Genomic DNA, 18,973 nt, shown 5'->3' with positions numbered 1-18,973 from the left:
CAGCAGGCGGACTCTCAACCACTGCGCCACCAGCGAAGCCCTCATTCACGTAATTTTATTTTATTTTTTGAATTTTTATTTTTTATACAGCAGGTTCTTATTAGTTATCTATTTTATACATATTAGTGTGTCTACGTCAATAAAAATCTCCCAATTCATCCCATCACCACCACCACCGCCCCCATCCACTTTCCCCCCTTGGTGTCCATACGTTTGTTCTCTACATCTGTGTCTCTGTTTCTGCCCTGCAAACCTGTTCATCTGTACCATTTTTCTAGGTTCAACATATATGCGTTAATATACGATATTTGTTTTTCTCTTTCTGACTTACTTCACTCTGTATGACAGTCTCTAGATCCATCCACATCTCTACAAATGACCCAATCTCGTTCCTTTTTATGGCTGGGTAATATTCCATTGTATATGTGTACCACATCTTCTTTATCCATTCATCTGTCGATGGGCATTTAGGTTGCTTCCATGACCTGGCTATTGTAAGTAGTGCTGAAATGAACATTGGGGTGCATGTGTCTTCTTGTCCAATTTATCCTTTTTGCCTGCTTGTGAAAATCTGGACCCATTAAACATTGTTTTTTCATTGCCTGATGGCAGGATGTTAAGCTTTGCCAGTAAAGGCTCTGGAGAGACACTAGAGAGAAAAGCTTTTCCTTTCTGATTCCAGTGTGCTCGCTCTCCAGGCTCTTGCAGTATGTGTGATTGGCCTCTGCCTAGCTTCTGAGGACGGCTTCCCCAGCACCAGGCTTCTGCTGTGTACAGGGACCAGCAGCACCTAGCAGCTAGCAGCTTCTCCCAGTACCTGCCCTGCTTATGCACTTTCATAGGGTAACTACAGTGAGATGATTCTCTGTGAACAGCTTTCTCCAGCACCCTAGAGGGCAGTTTTCCAGTTCAGAGAGTGAATTTCCAACAAGTTCCACCAGCATGGTACCATAGCCACTCCTCTGCCATTCACAAGGGTTGGATCTCAGCCTGGGTGTGTGGGGTGCAGGATTCTTCTTTGGGCACTCCACTTTACTATTTTAGCCCTGTGGGCAATGGCTTCTCCCCGAATCTGCTACTTCTATATTCTTTAGAGTTCTGTTTACTTCTTACTAGCCAATCCTTCATTACTCTAGCTCCATTATAATCTTTAAACTCTTCTATTTCTAATTATGGTGTGGTTTCCCTCTCCTGATTAAAGCCAGACTGATTCAGGGAGTGACAACTTGCCTACTTCAGTTTAGGAAACAGGATAATGGTTCCACCCTTAGTCTAAGTTCAAGGAAAACAGGACATCCCTGGTGGTCCAGTGGTGAAGACTCTGCCCTTCTGTGGTTAAGAATCCGCCTGCCAATGCAGGGGACATGGGTTTGATCCCTGGTCTGGGAAGATCCCACATGCCGTGGAGCAACTAAGCCCGTGCGCCACAACTACTGAGCTTGCGCTCTAAAGCCCGTGAGCCACGACTACTGAGCCTGCGTGCCACAACTACTGGAGCCCATATACCTAGAGCCCTTGCTCTTCAACAAGAGAAAACACGACAATGAGAAGCCCGCGCACCGCAACGAAGAGTAGCCCCAGCTTGCCGCAACTAGAGAAAGCCCGCGTGCAACAACAAAGACCGAATGCAGCCAAAAATAAATAAATAAAATAAATAATTTTTAAAAAAATTAAAAAAAAAAAAAAGACTCTGCCCTTCCACTGCACGGGGCACGGATTTGATCCCTGGTCCTGGGAACTAAGATCCCACATGCCACACGGCCAAAAAACAAACAAACAAACAATTTTTACATTCAAGGAAAACAGAAGGGGTAAGTCTAAACCAGGGCCAGTTGCTGACTCACACTGACCCTAGATGACTAGGCCCACCAGCATGGTGAGTAGAAGGGGCATGGATATTAGAGCCCGTCCTAATCTGCTCAGGCTGCTGTAAGAAAATACTGTATCACAGACTGGATGGCTTAAATAACAAAAAGTTATTTCTCACATTTCTCACAGTTCTAGAAGCTGGGAAGTCCAAGATCAAGATGCCAGCCCATTTGGTTTCTGGTGAGAGCTCCCTTCTTGGCTTGCAGACAGCTGCCTTCTTGCTATGTCCTCACAGGGTCGAACTAGCTAGCTCTGGTGTCTCCTTCTCCTCTTACAAGCACACCAGCTCTACTGAATTAGGGCCCCCCCTCTTTTAACCTTTACCACCTCCTCACAGGCCCTGTCTCCAAATACACTCACATTGTGTGTGTGTGTGGGGGGGCGCTTAGGGCATCAACTATGAATTTGGGGGAACACATTTCAGTCCATAGCAAAGCCATGTATACCAGAGTTTGAATCTTAGCCCTATCATTTACCAGCTGTCTATCCTTGGACAGATTGCTTTACCTCTCTAAGGCTCAGTATCCTCACTTATAAAAGGGAGCAGTTTGGGACTTCCCTGGCGGTCCAGTGGTTAGGACTCCGCGCTTCCAGTGCGGGGAACACGGGTTCCATCCCTGGTCAGAGAACTAAGATCCTGCGTGCCGGGCGGCACGGCCAAAAAAATAAAAATAAAGTGTTTCAATAAAAGGGAGTAGTTAAGATAACTCCATACTTTTTTATCCAAACCTCTAGCTGGTGAAAGGGGATACCATTAATAATGTTGTCAGGACAACAGGCATATACCATGACTGTTCCAGGGCATATGGTTCCCTCAAAGAAACCTACACTAAAGTATTGTTTGGAGGAATATATATGGTAATGCATGCATTTGTCTAGCACATTGCTTGGCACAGGCTAGGCATCAAAAAATATTAGAATTCTTCGAATTGTTAAAATCTCTGCTGGCCTCCCTGGCCCTGGGTCTTCCCCTACAGGCAAAATGCTCACCTGTTAACCCTCCACCCCCTCCCTACCTGCCAGGTGTTTCCTAAAGGAGGGAGGGAGGGAGGAAGGGAGGGAGGAAGAGAGGGAGGGAGAGAGGGAGGGAGGGAGACCAGTGAAGGTAGCACTGGGGACAACTGTTTACTGAGACTGGGAAAAGCTAGATCACTGTAGGAGGCAGAGGAGGGAGTAAAGGAAAGGCAGAGGAAGAGTGAATAGCTCAGAGAATTGGGGAGGAGTGGGTTAAGCAGAGAAAGTGCAATTTAATGATAAGCAGTATTATGAAAACTCACTAGAGATAGCAAATGAAGACCTGTCAAAGAGGAGAGAAACGGCTTCCCTGGTGGCGCAGTGGTTGAGAGTCCGCCTGCCGATGCAGGGGACACGGGTTCGTGCCCCGGTCCAGGAAGATCCCACATGCCGCTGAGCGGCTGGGCCCGTGAGCCATGGCCGCTGAGCCTGCACGTCCGGAGCCTGTGCTCCGCAGTGGGAGAGGCCACAAAAGGGAGAGGCCCGCGTACCGCAAAAAAAAAAAAAAAAGAGGAGAGGAAAATGTACAGGATTATAGTTCCTATATATGAATATATACATAAATTCCATTTATTTACATGAAAATAAGCCTGAAATGAACTACAGCAAATGTTACTAGAAGTTGTCTAGGATGGGTGCAGGATTACAGGCAAAATCCCAATGTACATATTATTTTTAAAATTTCAAATAATACAAAACGATACAGAGGGAAAAGTCAGTCTCCATCCTACCTTAATCCCCTCTTTTAAACAAAAGGCATACTATATACAGTTTTGCCCTTGCTTTTCTCACTTTACAAAATATCTTAGAGATTGTTCTTTCCTAGTACATGTCAATTCCCTTCATTCTTTTTAGCACTACATGGTGTTCTACTATTCAGTTGTACCATAATTTATTTAGCCAGTCCCTATGGCAGAAACCTTTGGTTGGTTAATCCAGCCCTCATTCCCAGTCGTTTTACTTTAGCTACTGTAGAGGCTGGAATCCCTAAATACTTGCTTTCCCATCCTCTCTTGCATCCAAGTGCACCCACATGATATGACTTGGGCCAGTGAGTCAAAAGCAGACTGCTGGGAGGCTTCTGGGAAAGCTCTTGCTTTCCTCACAAAGGGAACAGATACCATTCCTTTTCCTTTCCTGCCTAGAATGCTGATAAGATATCTAGAGCACAAGTGCACCATCTTGCAACCATGAGGGAAATGTCAAGAGAATCTAGTTCTGACTGTGAAGTCACTGAACTGATGCCAGCTGCAGCTTGGGCCTCCACATTTGTTATGTCAAAAATGTAAGCCCACCTTTATTTTTAGCTACTAGTACTAAGACTTCCCGCTGACACATTCCAGATACAGTCCCTTACCATTGGACATATAGGTTGCTTCCAATCTTTTATTGCTAATAACAGTGATGTAATGACTATCCATATACACACACGTTTGCTTATAATTTTGTATAGAATTCCTAGATGTGAAATTGCTATTCATTTTTAATTTTGATATAGCCAGATTGCCTCTCAAAGTTTTATTAACTACATCTTTCCCATCTCCAGATCTCTGTGTATTATTCTTAGCCTTTCCAATATTATAGATCATTTTTATTCCCTTTTAAAGACTTTGTCATATTTTCAAGAGTGAATGTGTATTAAAAGAAACACAGGGAAGAATATTTTTAAAAAGCAGAGTTCAGGAATTCTGAGTTCCAGACTGCCCAGCAGCAGTCTCATTACTAGCCTTGTCAACTTGGGTAAGTCATTTCATCACTAAGCCAGTGGGCCTGGGAAAGACTACGGTCATGTGTAGTGGTGGGTTCTCAGACAGTGACTGGAGCCTTCTTCCAGGGATACCCTACCTCTAGACTCCACCTACTGGAGTGACCCTTTGGTGGATGCTGGTGGATGCTTTCCAGTTAAGCTTTGGAAAGAGAGGCCTTTATAGCTGCTGCCTACTCCTTCCGGGAGACCAAGTGTTTATTTTCTGTGTTATAATACAGGTATGCACTAGCTGCTTCACTGCTTTATCCACTAAGGAACCCTTAACCTAAGATCAAAGGTTCTGATCTGAAAGGGCCTGCAGAGAAGCCCAGGCATGAGAAGAGATGGGCTAAAAGCCAAGGGAGCTTGGGCTGCAGGCTTGGGAGAGGGAGCATAGCATCTGGTAGAGTTGCGAACTGGCTTAATCTGGCCTGTAGACATATTTTATTCAGTTCCTAAAGTATTCAAAATATTTTAGAGTAGTTAACATTTAAGAACATTGAGTGTGGTGCACAACATTGTGAGTATACTACGTGCCATTGAATTGTACACTTAGAAATGGTTAAATTGGTAAATTTTATGTTCTGTATATTTTACCACAATTAAAAACAAATCTACTTGTAGAATGGCATGTGAAATTAGTTGCTTCTTTCTTACAAGAACTAAGAAAAGCATTTAAAAAATTAAAATTCCAAATAATGTTTAAAAAAAGAATGAATTTAGTTATAGTACTCTTCTAAAGAATATTTCATTGCATTTTTTAAAGTGAGAGCAAAACATTTTTATACCATTAATAAAATGTTAAGAAAATAAAGAATGCTGAGTGATGTCACGTCATCACCCAGATTTTGAGTATCTCCTGAAAAACTGGAATATATGGAAACCTATCTATAATTGGCAGGATAGGTCAGGTAATGCTGTGGTAACAAACAATCCCCAAACCTCAATGGCTTGAAACAACAGATTTATTTCTTGCTCATGCCATATGCCCACTGCAGGTTGGGCACCTTGGAGGAATGGCTCTGTGCAAATTGTTTTTGCCCAGGGATCCACATTGAGAGAGACTATCCATATGGGACAACATGGAATATTGGGGTGGGGTGGGGAGGGAAGACCTTGGCAAAATAATCACCAGCTCCAAAGACTGCCTGGAAGAGATCTGTGTCACTTCTGCTCACATTGTTTTGGTCAAAGCAGAGCACGTGGTCATGCCTAATTTTTTTTTTTAATTATTATTATTTTTTTGGCCATGCTGCTCAGCTTGTGGGATCTTGGTTCCCTGACCAGGGATTGAACCCACACCCTCCCTCGGCAGCGAAAGTGTGGAGTCCTAACCACTGGACCACCAGGGAATTCCCATTCATGCCTGTCTTTAAAGGCAACAGTAAAGTATAATCTTGCCAGGCACCTCGAAGGAGGAGAAACAGCATTGTCAGAAAACAACACTAACGACTGCTAGGGACTGTTTAGATAAGGCACGAACTCTTTGGGTCACCACAGTCCCCAGCATGCCTTAGTGGACTCCCAGCACTACAGCCAAAGGTCAGAGGACATTTGTCACACCGTCCTTTTGTTCCTTTATTTTCTGCCAAACTACTCTAGGCTTCCAGGATTTAAAGCTGTGTTCAGTGAGATGATCCAGACAAACCTGTGTTCAATTCCTGGCTGTTTTGGACAATTAACCTCTTCAAACCTCAGTGTACTTCCCTGTAAGATAAAGATAATAATTAGACTTATCTTCATAGTGCAGTTGTGAAAAATAAGACAATGCTCACAAAATACTCAGTTCACTGCCTGGTACACAAAAGCACTCAGAAGCTACTCTTAGGGTTATGACAAGTTATTTTTTAAATTACACAATATATGAAAAGTTTCTTAATGTAAAAAAATTTAAAAATAATACAGATAAAGTAAAAGTCTCCTTCAAACTCTTAGGTCACTGTCTTCCATAGAGGTACTAACTATTATCAGATTGCTCTACATCTTTCCAGATATTTACCTATGCATTTACCAACACTGACAAACACATGCAAATAATAGTTGGGATTTTTTAAGCATATATGACATACTGTACATAATTTGTAAGATGCTCTTTTTAATGAATATGCTCTGGAGATTTATGCTATATAATATTGCAATATATACTTAAAATATCAATATCTATGTATATAAACACACATATTATAAACCAGCTCAATCTTTAAAATTACTGCATAAAATTCTCTAGTATGCATTTATTATTGTAAATTTAGATATTCCCTTATTGAGAGATGTTTAGATTATTTTTCAATATTACAAACAATGCTATAATGAACATCTTTGCTAACTGTGTATATGTGGGAGAGTTTCTTCAGAAGGGATATAAAAAGTATAATCTCTGGGTCATAGAGTGTATGGATTTTAACGGATACATTCAAATAGCGCTTGGAAGGTTATGCTAATTTATATTTTCTACTAGTAGTATATGAGAATAACTACTTTTCCACACTCTTGTCAACATTTGATTTTAGCAAATTATCATTTTCTCAATTTGACGAGTGAACAGTTATTCAACTTCTTTTTGCCTTGGTTTCCCCCTGTGTTAAAGTGAGCAGTTTGAGGATTAGATGAGCTATTGTATGTATTTTATTATTGTTCCCATTTTCCTTATTGGGCTTTGTATTTAGAGTGCTATTATCCTGAATTTGAATACCAGCTCTGCCACTTCCAAGCTATGTGACCTTGGGCCAGTCATTTAACCTTTCTGAGCCATAGTTTCTACTGCTGTAAAATGGAGTTAATATTTTATGAAGTTTATGAAGAGTTTTTGTGAGGAGGGACTCAAACGTGGTGCCTAGAGCACCATGCCTATCATATAGTAGGTGCTTGATACATGCTACGTTATTTAGACTTCAAGTTTTTGTCCCTCTTCTAAGCCACAGGAAGTGAGAACACCTAGGTCTATAGATGGTACTGGAGTGTGCTCTTTTTGCAAAGAGCTTTGGCTGCAGATTACCAGGATTTGCCGTGGATTAAATTCTCAAACCACCTGGAAAGCTGTCTATGCAGCAATACCTGGTGCTGTGCCTGAGAGAATGAAAGAAAATCCCAGCCTCTCAGGGGTTTCTGAGGAGGTCCTGCCCCTTTTCTCTACTTGGGGCTGTATTATCCTGCCCTGGGCAGTACTGACAAGTGGGTAAAAGAACATGGACTTCAAGTCAGAGAGTCCTACTTTCTAGCTCTCGCTGTGTGACCTTGGGCAAGTTGCTTACTCCCTCTGAGCTTGTTTCTGAGAAATGGGAAATAGGGTTGTTGTGACTATTAAATGAAATGATCTTTGTAGAGAACATTAGTAGGGTGCCTGGCTGAGGCACTGGTCAGAGTTTGAGGAGGTGATGTGTTTGCAGTCAATGCCAAAGGAGAGAGGGATCCAATTAGGCATGGATTTCTAAGCCAGTAAAGGGTCTCTTTGGATCTTTGTATGATTTTTGTAAGGTAAGGAGAAAAAGGAAAAGAGGTTAGCAGTCTGGGAGGGAGGCAGATTAAAACTTAAATGCCTCATTTCCAAAAGCCCTCATATACCTAAAGGGGTAATGTAGTATTCCATCTGTTTGTTTTAAAGATCAAAGTTTTCATATGTGTAGTTCCTCATATCACTATTAAAATCTATACTTAACGTTGAATTTTTGAAAAATACATGCACATGTTTAAAAAAATTATAAAGTACCAAAGGGTACTTTCAATGAATGAAAACTAAGCCTTTTCCCACCCAGGTGCAATTCATCTCCCTGTTAGCAATCATTGACAGTTTCTTATGACTCCGTCCAGGTATTACCTGTGCATGTAGAGCAAAACCATACAGGATTGTGCATGGATAACTGTAGCAATACAGAGTATCAACAGAAATAATTACCCCATTAATAATGGCCCCCTACCTGGTTTTCTTTTCTTCCTATCTTCATTTATTGATATCTCTTGGAGATCTTTATAACCATACACATAGATCTGCCTCATTTTCTCTATGTTTGCATGACAGTCCACTGTAAGAGTGAAACAGGAGGGAAGGGGGCAGGGCACAACCTTTAGAAGAATGACATAGCCCAAGGACATGACATAAACTGATTAGAACCAAATAGGTCCAAGATGGCGGACAAGCCGGCTTTCCACTAGAGCTTGAGCCTCAGTATACGCTCATTGTAATACATCAGCAAGCTAAATGACACACCCACAGGCACCATGACAGTTCCAAGGCTGACCCTAAAGGTCGAAAAGTGGGTGGTGGACCAACTTCTGGAAATCCCCACCCCTTCCTCAAAATAGCTGGAATAATCCTCCCACTTATTAGCCTATGAAATTACCCACCCCTATAAAAACTGACAACCCCATACCCAGGTGCCTTTCTCACCTTCTGAGGTGGCCCACACTCTGTGGGGTGTGTTTCTCTCTAAATAAATCCACTTCTTACCTATCACTTTGTCTCTCACTGAATTCTTTCTGTGACGAGACATGGAGAACCTGAGTTTCATTAAGTCCTGAAAACAGGTGTGTGATCTCAGTTAAAAGACTGTGGGTTCGGGCTTCCCTGGTGGCGCAGTGGTTGAGAGTCCGCCTGCCGATGCAGGGGACACGGGTTCGTGCCCAGGTCTGGGAAGATCCCACATTCTGCGCAGCGGCTGGGCCCGTGAGCCATGGCCGCTGAGCCTGCGCGTCTGGAGCCTGTGCTCCGCAACGGGAGAGGCCACAACAGTGAGAGGCCTGCGTACCGCAAAAAAAAAAAGACCGTGGGTTCAAGTCCCAATCTGAGTTGCACGGTTTCAAGAGTGCACTGTAGTGGGATGGGGAGGGTGGGTGGGAGGGAGGGAGATGCATGAGGGAAGGGATGTGGGAACAGATGTATATGTATGACTGATTCACTTTGTTATAAAGCAGAAACTAAAAAAATAAAATAAAAAAAAAGAGTGCACTGTATTGTTGTATTGTATCTACCCATTCCCATATGCTCAACATTTGGGTTGTTCCTGTCTCTACTGCAAGCAGTGCTTCAGTGAATAATATTACACTGGGTCTTTCTTCATAGGTAGAAGTTTAACAGTTAAAGGAACACACAGGCACTTTTTTTTTTTTTTTTTTTTTTTTTTTTTGCGGTACGCGGGCCTCTCACTGTTGTGGCCTCTCCCGTTGTGGAGCACAGGCTCCAGACGTGCAGGCTCAGCGGCCCTGGCTCACGGGCCCAGCGGCTCCGCGGCATGTGGGATCTTCCCGGACCGGGGCCCCTGCATCTGCAGGCGGCCTCTCAACCACTGTGCCACCAGGGAAGTCCCCAGGCACATATTTTTAATCACCCTTCCTGAGTGATTAGCTTTGTTTGAGAAATACTGATTCAGGTGATATTCTTAGGAGCATTCCTTACCCAATACACCACCCATCCATTCTCTCCACAAAAGTGTATTTTCTGGGGTCTTGCCCATGCTTTTTTCTGTTACTAAACACAAGTTCGTGTGCCAGATGCACAGTGAGGCAAAACAAACTGAAACGTCGGAGTTTGGAGCAGAGAAAGGTTTATTGCAGGGCCACGCAAGGGAAATGGGTGACTCAGGCTCAAAAACCACCGAACTCCTGACGGTTTTCAGGGAGAAATTTTTACAGGCAAAATTTGGGTTGAGGGCTGTAGAGTGTGTGACTTTCTTCTGATTGGCTTGGTGGTGAGGTAACGGGAGCGTTTGTTCTTACTTAGTTGAGGCATGCATCGTTAAGGTGCCTGGGCTCTTCGCTGTGGCGTGCAGGTTTCTCTAGTTGTGGCATGTGGGTTTCTTCTCTCTCTAGTTGTGGTGCGCGGGCTCCAGGGCACGTAGGCTCTGTAGTTTGCGGCATGCGGGCTCTTTCACTGAGGCGTACAAGCTCAATAGTTGTGGCTCTCGGGCTTAGTTGCCCCACAGCATGTGGGATCTCAGTTCCCCCGACCAGGGATCGAACTGCGTCCCCTGCACTGGAAGGTGGATTCTTTACCACTGGACCACCAAGGAAGTCCCAGTTCCAGGAATCTTGTGCTCAGCCTGAAGTTATCATCCCCCACCTGGGCGGGGGGGCCTTAGTTCCTGCAGAAGAACTCAAAGATATTGTTATGTATCTTCCTTCAGGAAGAACTAAGACCCTGCCCCAAGGCTGGACTATTGTCTCTTGACTTCTCCTTTGTCTCTGCATTCCCTCCCTTCCCTGACTAGCAACTGTTTGAACCTCCCCTTTGGAACTCAAGGAAGGTCAAGGAAGCTGAAGTCTTTTTCCAGCAAATAAGAAACGGGACATGGAAAGGATTTGTACCAGGAAGGGCCCCACAGAGTCTCGCTCCGTTTCATTTCCACCCCCATTCTCAGAGCTTTGGGGAGAATTGGCAGAAACAAAAGGGTGAAGTTGTGTTCTGGAGGGGTTTGCAGAATTTGTTTGCCAGTAGAAAGACTAGTAGGAGGCCGGGTACTCTCGCTTAGATGACTACATCAGGGTTCTCACCGCTGGCACCATTAATTTGGCCCCCTTCATCACTGAGTTCTCCTGGGCTTCCCAGGCCTCCACCCATTAGATGCCAGTAGCCCCTCTACCTAGTTGTGAAAAGATTACATGTCTCCTGGGGGCAAAATCTCCTCCATTTTGAGAACAAGCGCTCCAGACACTTCCATGGTGGTAAATTACTCACTGAACATTTACTAAGTATCCAGCATCTGGATCCTGCGGTAAATGACCACAGGAAGATGCCAACTTATTCTCTCCTGTGGAAGACAGTCACAGCCACCTGAAGGGTCTTGTCCACATTCTCACTCTGGTAATCCATTTCCTCTTCCTTTCTTCCTACCCACTATTAGACAGCAAAACCATACAGGATTGTGCATGGATAACTATAGCAACAGAGACAACACAGTACATGAACACAGTCTCATTGTAAAACTTTCCAATAATATATTATCCTTGTTGCTCCCACCCTAGGGGAATCCCTAAGGGGAATGGCTTGTTTTAAATTTAGAATTCTTACCCGGTGCACTTACATACCTATTTTAACATCCAGAAATCAGGCGTTTTGGTTTTTAGTTTTTAACATAAATGGGAATTCACTGTATGTTTTGTTGAACTTGATTTTTGTCAGTTAACAATCCAATTAACAACTGGAGACAGGCTCATATCAGTATAGTTCGACTTCATTCTCTTTTAAACTGCTGCATAGTATTCTATACTATGGGCATATTACCGGTTAATCATTTTGCAAATTGATGAGCAATTACGTTTTCAGTTTTTAAATATCATAACAAAGCTGACAGTGCTGTAATGAACACGTAGTACATGTCTCTTGGTAAAAAAAAAACACATGGCTATCAAGCAAGAAGGGAGATATACACAATTTTAACAGACTGCCAAACAGCCCTACAAAAAGAGCTGTTATCACTTAAAATTCCCTCCAAATGTGATTAAGAATAGCTTTGACTCCTGTCACAGGCCACCTGGGTTAAATTACTAATCTGTGAATTTGAAGTGTTGCCAATCCGCTCTCCTTAGCATTTCAATTTGTAAAGTCCTGTTGTAAAATGCAAATTTCTTAGTTCACCCTTTAAGAAACCTTTCAGGGGCTCTCCAACGCCCTCAGAATAAAGTCCAAATTCCTTAGCAAGGCTAACGTGATCCTGGAGGTTCCTTACTCCAGAAAACCTCTAGCAGCTTCTCTCCTCCGAGCCGAGTTCCCTCCAGTGCCCCCATAGCCCCACACGCCCGTTCCCCAGTTTTGGGAGCTCCCGGCACTGCGCAGAGGCACGGTTTGTTGAATGGGTGACAGCGGGCAGGGACAGCATCTCGGTCATCTCTGACTCCAGCCCCTGGAGCTCAATAAATGCTTATTGAGCAAGGCCAGTGCGGGAGAGGGGCTTGGGGGGCCAGAGGGACGCTCCTACTTCGCTCCTGGAGCCGCACCTCCGTCCCCACAAGGCTGCTGCCTGCGCCCCTTCGTCCCCAACAGAGAGGCCTGACGTGCTTCATTTCCAAATTTGCAAAACAACGAGAGCCCCTTCCGCAGGGTCACATGCCTGGAAGGAGAACGGACAGAGGCGGTCTCTGTATTTCCATATAAAATGCTCATGTGATCAACAGAGGGCCCAACAAAACAGTAAGAGTCCTGGACAGGACCAGGCTGGAGTGCTACTTATCCTCTAAAGTGTTTCGGGAAAGCTTCGGGGTGTCCATATAGAAGTTCTTTTTTTTTTTTTTAATATAAACTTATTTATTTATTTTATTTTTGGCTGCGTTGGGTCTTTGTTGCGGTGCGCGGGCTTCTCATTGCGGTGGCTTCTCAGGGAGCACCGGCTCTAAGCACGTGGGCTCAGTAGTTGTGGCGTGCAGGCTCAGTAGTTGTGGTACACGGGCGTAGTTGCTCCGCGGCATGTGGTATCTTCCCGGACCAGAGCTCGAACCCGTGTCCCCTGCATTGGTAGGCGGATTCTTAACCACTGAGCCACCAAGGAAGTCCCCATATGAGTCTGACAATCAACCTTTTAAAGACGCAAGGACCTGAAGAAATAAGCCCTCACACCCACAGCAACTGGAAATCTGAATGACAATGGTGGTGAAGCCCAGGATGTTGCAGGAAGGCCCCAGCCCATCGGAGAATTTACAAACTCCCGTTCCTCGGTGAACACCCACCAGCCAACCTGCCGCAGCACTTGCCGAGAACAGCAGGGTAGAAATGGGTGTCCTCAAACTCAACGGTTTTCACCTGCGACCTTTTTAGAGGATCTTAGGTACACAACGGGAGTTACTTTCTCCTCTGGCTTTCCTTGAACAGTTGTTCCACAAGAGTGCTGACTAATGGTGGGAGCCAGCAAGTGCCCTTAGGCGGCCTCATGGAAATAAAAAAGTTGGTATAAGAAAGAAAAACAAAACAAAATAACCAAACAACGGGAAACTTTACCACCTGGCTCCCCTGGTACCAAACTGTGAGGAAAAGGCGGGAGAGGGGGCCTCAGGGACCGCACCCAAGAAGTGAAGAAAGAAAAAAGGACAGAAGCCGGAGCCCAGACAGCCTCAGAACCGCCCCAGAGGGCATGGCGTACCCGGGGCTAGGTCTCCTCGGTGCGGTCCAACCCCTGCGTCAATCAGCTCCTTCCCGCGCTGTGATTGGTGGGTTTCCTTGGCCACCCTGGCGCCCACCTCCTAGTTGCTTGGGGTTTACTTCCCCAAAGTACACGGGCCCCACCTTGTGGAGCAACCGCTCCTGCATGGAAAGCGGATCTCCGCCTTGGGGAAGACGTTGTAACGAATGGGAGCACCCTCACACATTTATTGGCTACCGTGGATATCGGTCAAAGAACTTCCCACCCTCCTTCCCACCGTACCTTTCAGTTATTGGTCTCTCTTAGTGCCAATCCGTTACTAGGGAAACGAGCTCCTCACAGTCTCATAGGCATGAGTCAAAGCCAATCAAGAGCCACGCCTTCATCCTGAGTCAGTACCCAATTGCTGCTCGAAGAGCCCAGAGTGCGCAGTCGGGATTGGCCACCAGACTGCCCGACCTGGCCGCAACAAGTTAGGCTGAATCGCCCTTATATAGCCCGGCGACGGAACACGCGTGTGTGCGGACGCAGTTGCGCGAGGGGTTTTTTGCTTTTTACCGTGCTGTGGAGCAGAGCTTGTTCCTCTCCCGCTCAGCCGTGCAGGTACGCCGAGGTGTGGGCGGGGCGGGGCTGGGCGGCCCCGGGACGAGGACGAGCTGGGGCTGTGGTGAGAAGGAGACGTCCTAACGGCGACCGCGCGAGGCGCGCCTCCCCCCCCTCCGCAACGGCCGCAGGCGCGTGGCGGACGCACGGGCGCGCGGAGGCTCTTCGCCCCCCGCCCTCACCGGCCCGGCGCGCGTGGCCGTGGCCGCGTCCGCCGCCTGCGCGTGCCGCGCCCAACGGCCACGGCGGGCGAGAGCGAGCCGCGGCCGCCGCCCGGGCCCCAGGGTAATCTCGGGGGCCTGAGGCCCCGCGCAGCCGGCTCGGTAGCTTTTCCCGCCTGCCCCCACCCCCGACCCTCCGCGCCCCAGCCGAGTTCTCCCTCCCCTGGCGGGGTCTCCAGGTTAACCCAGACCAGAGGAGGCTTTTCTTTGGGTGGGGGACACGAAAGTGCGATGAGAATTTCTCGACTCGAGAAGCAGAAGTGCTGCTCCTAGGTTTTACAAGGAGTAAGGGGGGAGCAGCGAGTTCATGGATATTGAGTGATGATAATAGCTAACATTTTTCCAAGCCCTCGTTGTGTGCCAGGCACTGTGCGGAGCAACTTGTGTGTCTCTTCTTTACTCCCGAAATGCCCCAATGAGGTATGTACGATGCTTTCCCTCTTTTTACAGCGGACTTGAAGGCCCAGAGGTGGAGTGACACGGTCAAAGGCACACAGACCGTAAGGGGCAGGTATTTGTTTGAATCTAGGCGGTCTGACTCCCAGTCCCCGAACCTGTTTTATTCTTTGTCCCATCGCCCTGTGCGGCTCTAGGGCATCTTTGCCCCCAGAACGCTAGTCCCTGGGGTCAGCGTCAGCCTCGGAAGGCCGACTGCAGCGGCATTTGTACTTGGGCCAGTTGAGGGCTTCCAGGGAGACGAGGGTTGGACGTGGGATTATTTCTAAGGAGAAGAAAGGGTTTTTTGGGCTTCTTTTCTACAGATATTCCTACAGGTAGCTGATGGATGTGCTGCCCTAAAAGCTTCTGGGAAAAGCGTAGAATAAAATGAATAAGCCCCAATGATCCTGGACAGTGTTCCTCGTCAGATTTGAAACTTAGAGCCTGATGATGGGAAGTTCCCGCCAGCAGGAAGTTAGGCTCTGATATTAGATACTTGAATCTTCTTTCTTCATTTTTTAATTGGAGCAGGCTTTTGAGAAAGACCCTGGAGAAGACAGTTGAACTTCTTCGTTTTATGTAGTTGAAGAAAATGAGGTTGCAGAGCGATGAGTTTCAAATCTGGCCATGACGTATAAGTGAAAATTTGAAATTGGAGTGGAAAGCTTGGTGCCCAGTTACAGTACAAATTTGACCTCTGTGGAGCCTCAGCTAGGTGAATTAGGGGTGATTGAGAGGTGTTGGAAATCTTACCCTTATGGCAGTTGGGAACTTCCGTGGATGAAAACTTGTCTACATACATTTATTTAGTATTGTGTGTATGCTCCTGTTATATGCAAACGTAGAAGACACCTTCAAAGACTTGAGTGTAAATTTTTCTAGTAGAGTTATATCTGAGATTTTTTTAAAGCCAGTTTATTTCTTGACTTAATGAAATAATAAATGTTCCTGTGTTGCAGGTCTGCATTATTACTTTGCATCACAAACGTCTCTACTTGAGCTAAAGCTACATTAAAAGTTTTGGAGCTAGCTCTTCTGAATTAATTTTGATTGGAATGGCTGTCGACCATTTTTCTTTCTTTTTTTTTTTTAAAGAAGTTTATCTATTTTGTTTGTGCGGACACTTTTTAGAATTGGTCTTTGTGTAAGAATTGTTTTTGCTGCCAGAGGGAACACATAATTTACATCTTTGTAAGTAAATTAAAAAGCTGTGAGGAAACGAACATTTTGTTTCCATTTACCCAGTAATTTCCATATTTCTTAACAAAGTAGCAGTAGATACAGAATCAGAGCAGCTTGTGGACAGGTTCCAACACCTTTGTTGGTGTTGCCATGAATGACAGATAGCTTTAGAGTATAACATTGTTTTCTTTGGAACTTGCCTTGTAGCAATTCCAGTTACCTGCATTTATATACGCCAGTTAGCTATTAAATTAACATTTTAAGTTATCAAATGTTAAAACACTAATGATCTACATTTAAATTGTTAATGAGTCCACAAATTATTCCTTGAGGTAAAATATATCAGAATGAAAGTTCTTTGTGTATTAATTGAGGGAAATTTTTGTTAGTTTCCCCTTCAGGTATTTAAAAAAATACTGTTCTTGGCTTCAGGCAAATGGTTATTGGTTGGGTAGGAATATGAAAACTGGTATTTCACAGATTGGTAGCCCAGGTGATTGCTTGTGTATTCACTGATCAAGAACAAATGAATTGAAGCAAATTGTGATAATACGAGACTTGTCTGCCTGTCTTCAATCCAAGCTAGAGGTTGCTTTTGCTGTTAAATCCTTTGAATCCTTTTGTATCTCTTCTAACTGGTAGAAAAGTAGGTAGTTCTTTGTTCTTTTATTTAACTCACTTTAGTTTGCTGTTCTCAGCTGACAGTCTGCTAAGGGAACATCAGGAGATTTGGTAATGTTTCTTGGTGACCTACTTCACAGCAGTTTTTGGTAATTTACATTTTTTTTAACTTGTTTCAGTACTTTGCCTAGAAAGTAAAGGGCAGAAGTTTGTTTTAAATTTTTATAGGTTTGTGAATTGTATATGGTTCTTAGGACGGATGGGGCAGTGTTAAAAAATGAAATTTGGTATAAAGCCTTGAATGTGTGACCTAAACCAGTTTTTCTTTTTGCCAGTTTACTAACATTACCCACTTGATCTTTCAACATTTTGCAGTTAGATTTGTTTCTTAAAATACTTCAAAATTCAAATATGCATTGTATATTCATTTAATTGCAGTTTAAGACTTCCTTGGACAAAATTTACTGACTTTAAAGAGGGAGATAATTGTTAAAGTAGGTAGCTAAGAAAAAAAGCACCCCCCCCACCAGTTTTTAACACCTAGTGGGACCTTTAGTACAGTACTATCCTTCCAGCCATGAGTTAAATTTAAGATTCAGCAACTGTAATCACACTTGTAGTTGGTGATCACGCTGTGGTGAAGAACTAAGTTTGTTTTTAAATCTCAAAAGTCAGCTTTCTGTTTGTTTGTTTATTTATAGTATTCTTGGTCACCCTATCTGGCTTTGGTTGGGAAAGCTTAATTGCAAGCCTGATGATACGGTGAAGAGGGTGAAGAGTTAGGAAAAATCTGTACATGAAGAGTGGGAAGAGGGGGCTTAACAAAGAAAGTTATTAAAAGTTCTCTTGAAGGCTGCGGGCTTTGTAAATAAAATCAGGTCTTTAGATTTTAAGTGATAGATTTACACTTCTGCCTTCTGGCCAATCTGTTATGTCATATTGCTTGGCTGTTTAGCCTGGGTGCTGTATTTCAGGTATTTAATAAAAAGTATGGTTAGAGATGGTTCAGAGAAAAAAAATCTGGCTTCCTAGATGGGACACACTTCAGCTTAGTAGGAATGTCATCCTTGGTGGCTGTTAAGTGGCTTTGTGGCGGCATCATTGTTTATTTGTATAGCTGTTTATGTATTTTTAAAGTGCATTCACACATCTTAGGTATTCTCATGTTTTTGCTTATAAGACCTGGAGCTCTGTAACCTAAATAGTTGTCTAAACTATTTTGTAAAGCACGTGGTGTAACTGGTAAGGATATGTGCTAGATATATTTCCTTGTTCAGAAACTTTGAAGGTTTTAGAATTTCCTTATTCAAAAAATCTTTTAAGGTTTTAGAAGGCATCAGTGGCACCTACCTGCCTTTCCACGGTTTTTTGTTTGTTTTAACAACTGTGCCTCAAGTACTCCCATGTTTATGGACTATCTTGAGCTTACTCCTAGGGATTCCTGGCATACATCCACCTATGCTTCATGAGATCTAAAGCATAGGAAATTCATCTTTTTAAGGAATTTCGTAGATGAAGCATTAGTATATAGTTAACAGTATTTTTTCATCTTGGTGAGAAAGGACAGATTGTTGCTTAATTATAAACCTAGCTGACTATTTTAATGCTGGATTGGGGAAGGGATGTTAAAAACCAAGAAAAGTTAGTGAATTAAGTTTCTCAGTTCTTGAATTTCTTTCTCTTGAGGAAACATGTTTTTTGAGGTAATCTTGGATTTACAGACAAGTTGCAATACAGACATGTTTTGTATACCCTTTACCCAACTTCACTAATGTTAACATCTCACCTAATCATGGTACATTTTTCAAAAATAAATTGACATTGATAAAGTATTATTAACAGAGGATTGACCTTATATGGATTTCCTTAGTTTTTCCACTAATGTCCTTTTTTTTCTGTTCTAGGATCCAATCCAGGATACCACATTGCAGTTAGTCCTCCTGTCTCCTTGGTTTCTCTTCTATGATCTGTGACAGTTTCTTGTATTTTCTTTGTCTTTAATGACCTTGACACTTGATCTCAGTTTAGTTATACTTGGTGTTGAGTAGGCTGAGGTTATGGATTTTGGGAAGAATACCACAGAGGTGACTTAGCCTTCTTACCGCATCACGGGGCACATAATACCATTCCTGGTTGAATTTAACCTTGATCACTTGATTAAAGTGGTGTGTACCAGGTTTGTATTTTTTTCCTTTCCATATTCTTTTCGTGAGAAG

The 18,973-nt window shown here is 44.0% G+C and overlaps 1 protein-coding gene across 2 annotated transcripts in view; it reads left to right on the top strand.

Annotated features, from left to right (window-relative positions):
• Positions 1-14,178: 14,178 nt before the first annotated feature.
• G3BP1 (G3BP stress granule assembly factor 1) overlaps positions 14,179-18,973 on the top strand; it is a 31,084-nt gene continuing 26,289 nt past the window's right edge. Inside the window, exon 1 of one of the 2 annotated variants that reach the window (XM_082620901.1) lies at positions 14,179-14,295. The gene's annotated coding sequence lies outside the window, so the exon portion shown is untranslated. The remainder of the gene's footprint in view (positions 14,296-18,973) is intronic. The other variant, XM_082620902.1, reaches the window with a different exon arrangement.

This window comes from Mesoplodon mirus (genome assembly GCF_964341445.2).
Source record: "Mesoplodon mirus genome assembly, chromosome: 5".
In the NCBI taxonomy this organism is placed as follows: domain Eukaryota; kingdom Metazoa; phylum Chordata; class Mammalia; order Artiodactyla; family Ziphiidae; genus Mesoplodon; species Mesoplodon mirus.
Note: the sequence above shows the minus strand (reverse complement) of the source record. Positions and strands in the feature narration are given on the sequence as shown.